General features: G+C 47.2%; 1 pseudogene; it reads left to right on the top strand.

The window, feature by feature from the left end:
• Positions 1–752: 752 nt before the first annotated feature.
• LOC123454844 lies at positions 753–2,342 on the top strand (annotated as a pseudogene).
• The last annotated feature ends 1,262 nt before the right edge of the window (positions 2,343–3,604 follow it).

Below are 3,604 nucleotides of genomic sequence, written 5' to 3'. Positions count from 1 at the left end.
AAGCTTTATATTTGGCCAGCGGTTATAATACGGTTATAATAGTGGCACATCTGTCATGGTGGAAACCAATGGCCCTCTAATTTGACTGGAGGCCCGCTCCATGTGAGGGAATACATCCCTGATACTGAAAACCTACAACAGGGGCAGTCATGAGCCCTAGGAGTGTAACATCTGCTGCTGTCTGGCTAAATGTATATACTATGCTCACCAAACTGCACAGTAAACTGTTCTCTTAACGTTCATCCCCATGTATTAATGCTACTCTCACTTTTGGTTAGAGAATCTTCTCTTTCCAGATGGCAGGGACCTTGGGATGACTCAGAAGGTACCATGGTGCTGAGAAGAAGTGACAGAGGAGTGCTCAGCACTGCAATATCTCTATCACAACTTCCATGGCTCAGGGTCCATTGTGGAAGAGGTGGCAGAAAGAATGTAAGAGCGGCGCAGGCGCGGTGAGTGCCGCCGGGCCTAGCCCGCTGGAGCGGTGAGCAAGGCGCCGACCGACGGACGGACGGACGGATGGACCGGCGAACGCGCGGTGTCGGGGCCGCCTCCACCCGTGCGGCTTCCGCGGCGGAGCCGACGTGGGCAGCTGAGCTCGAGCTGCGCGGAGGTGACACCTTCCCTCCTACTTGATGACTGACAACTGGAAGCTACACGACCCTGCTGCTGGTCCTGTGCAGCGGTGCAGCCCTGTGTCCTCAGTTACTCTGTCCAGGAGTCCCAAGACAAGTTGCCTGCAGTAAAAATGAGCCAAGGACAAGACATTAACCTGAGGTGGAAGAGGAAGTTCTGACTGGGACTAATGCACTGAACTGGGTGTTTTTGTCCATCTGTGGAAACTTCCCTATAATTCATTTTTCTTCGCTTCAGTATTAAGAATTATCTTAAATTGAAAAGATATGAACGAATATCCTAAGAAAAAGAAAAGGAAGACTTTACACCCTTCTCGTTATTCAGATTCCTCTGGAATAAGCAGAATTGCAGATGGATTCAGTGGAATTTTTTCTGATCATTGTTACAATGTTTGTTCTCTGAGGCAGCCAGACTTCAAATGTTTTGACAGCAAAGATGATGATTCTGACCCTGAGACATCACATGACTTGCCCAAATTCACAGATGGAATTAAGTCCAGAAACAGAAATCAGAGCTACCTGGTTCCCAGTCCTGTGCTTAGAATTCTAGATCACACTGCCTTTTCTACAGAAAAGTCTGCTGACGTTGAAACTTGTGATGGAGTGTGACTCACCTGAGCCAGTCCAGCAGCAAACTCAGGAAGAAAGCCCCATCCACGTCCACACCGCTGAAGATGTCCCAATTGCAGAGGAGGTCCTCGCCATCTCTGAGGACTACAACATAGAGGCAGAGAACAACTGCTCGGAAGGCCTCCTCGAGGAACTGCCAGCCAAACTCTGTAAGATTGTTGGCAAGAGCCAACCTGTGAACTTGACTGCCCAGCAGAAATGGCCTCTGCTGAGAGCCAACAGCAGCGGCCTCTGTAAGTGTGAACTGTGTGAATTCAACAGTAAGTATTTTTCTGACTTGAAGCAGCATGTCATCCTACAGCATAAACGTACTGACTCCAACGTGTGTCGAGTGTGCAAGGAATGTTTCTCCACCAACATGCTTCTGATTGAACACGCCAAACTACACGAAGAGGATCCGTACATCTGTCAGTACTGTGACTACAAGACGGTGATCTTTGAGAATCTCAGCCAGCACGTTGCGGACATCGACTTCAGCGATCACCTCTACTGGCGTGAGCAGTGCGACGCGCAGTTCTCCAGCAGCGAGCTCTCCCTGCACTTCCAGGAGCACAGCCGTGACGAGCAGTACTTGGGTCAGTTCTGTGAGCACGAAACCAATGACCCGAAGACGTGCACAGCCATGTGGTGAACGAGCACGCGTGCAAGCTGATAGAGCTCAGTGATAAGTATAACAGTGGCGGGCACGGACAGTACAGCCTCTTGAGCAAAATCACCCTCGACAAGTGTAAGAACGTCTTCGTGTGTCAGGTGTGTGGTTTTCGGAGGAGACTCCACTCAAATGTTAACAGGCATGTGGCTCTAGAGCACACTAAGATATTCCCCCATGTTTGTGACGACTGTGGGAAGGGCTTTTCCAGCGTGCTAGAGTATTGCAAGCATTTAAATTCACATTTATCTGCAGGGATTTATTTATGTCAGTATTGTGAATATTCAACAGGACAAATCGAAGATCTGAAAATCCATCTAGATTTCAAGCATTCGGCTGACTTGCCTCATAAATGTAGTGACTGCTTGATGAGGTTTGGAAATGAAAGAGAGCTGATCAGCCACCTTACAGTCCGCGAGACAACTTGACTCTTGTTCTTTTTACAGAATGTTTATGTCAAATAATAAATGCAAATTTTTTCGAGATGTTAAAAAAAAAGAATGTAAGAGCCAAAGGAAAGGAAGGACTCCTTACAACGTGCTCCCTCCAGACACAAAATGGCCTGGATATTCATGACCTCACAGTGCCTGACACTACCTACACAAGATCATCATAATAGGAAGAAAAGATCATGACAATCAATATAAAAGGGAGACTGATTGAGAGGGGGAGGGGATATGATGGAGAGTAGAGTTTCAAAGGGGAAACTGTGGGGAGGGAGGGAATTACCAAGGGATATTGATATTATGGAAGTTGTCAATAAAATAATTTTTTTTTGAGGTAGGGTTTCCCTCTAGCCCAGGCTGACCTGGAATTCACTATGGAGTCTCAGGTGGCCTCGAACTCACAGCGATCCTCCTACCTCTGCCTCCAAAGTGCTGGGATTAAAGGTATGTGCCACCACGCCTGGCTAATTTTAAAAATAAATAAATAAAAGGGGGCCAGAGGGATGGCTTAGCTGTTAAGGCACTTGTCTGTGATCCAGGATCTAGGTTTGATTCTCCAGATCCCATGTAAGCCAGATGCACATGATGGTGCATGCATCTGGAATTTGTTTTCAATGGTTAGAGGGCCTGGCATGCCCATTCTCTCTCTCTCTTTCTCTCTCCTTCTCTCTCACCCTCTCTAATATATAAAATATTTTAGAAAAATAAAAATAAATAAAAGTGGGACCAAGGTGAGCACACAGTATAGGTAAGATTGGACCAGGTGGCAAATATAATACAGTCCAACAAAGAGAAAAGCAACCTAGTAGGAAGGCATGAATAGGAATTTCAAGGTATTTGGGACACTATGAAGAGATCAAATATAAGAATTCAGGGTAGAGGGCTGGAGAGATGGCTTAGTCGTTAAGTGCTTGCCTGTGAAGCCTAAGGACCCCGGTTCGAGGCTCGGTTCCCCAGGACCCACATTAGCCAGATGCACAAGGGGGTACATGCATCTGGAGTTCGTTTGCAGTGGCTGGAAGCCCTGGCACGCCCGTTCTCAATCTCTCTCTCTCTCTGTCACTCTCAAATAAAAAAAAAAAAAAAAGAATTCAGGGTAGAGGGGCTGGCGGGATGGCTTAGCAGTTAAGGCATATGCCTTCAAAGCCAAAGGACCCAGGTTTGATTTCCCAGAACCCACATTAGTCAGATGCACGAGGGGGCACATGGTCTGGAGTTTGTTTGTAGTGGCTGGTGGCCTTGGC

Source organism: Jaculus jaculus, chromosome 1, assembly GCF_020740685.1.
Source record: "Jaculus jaculus isolate mJacJac1 chromosome 1, mJacJac1.mat.Y.cur, whole genome shotgun sequence".
Lineage (NCBI taxonomy): Eukaryota > Metazoa > Chordata > Mammalia > Rodentia > Dipodidae > Jaculus > Jaculus jaculus.
This window is presented reverse-complemented; position numbering and strand designations above follow the sequence as displayed.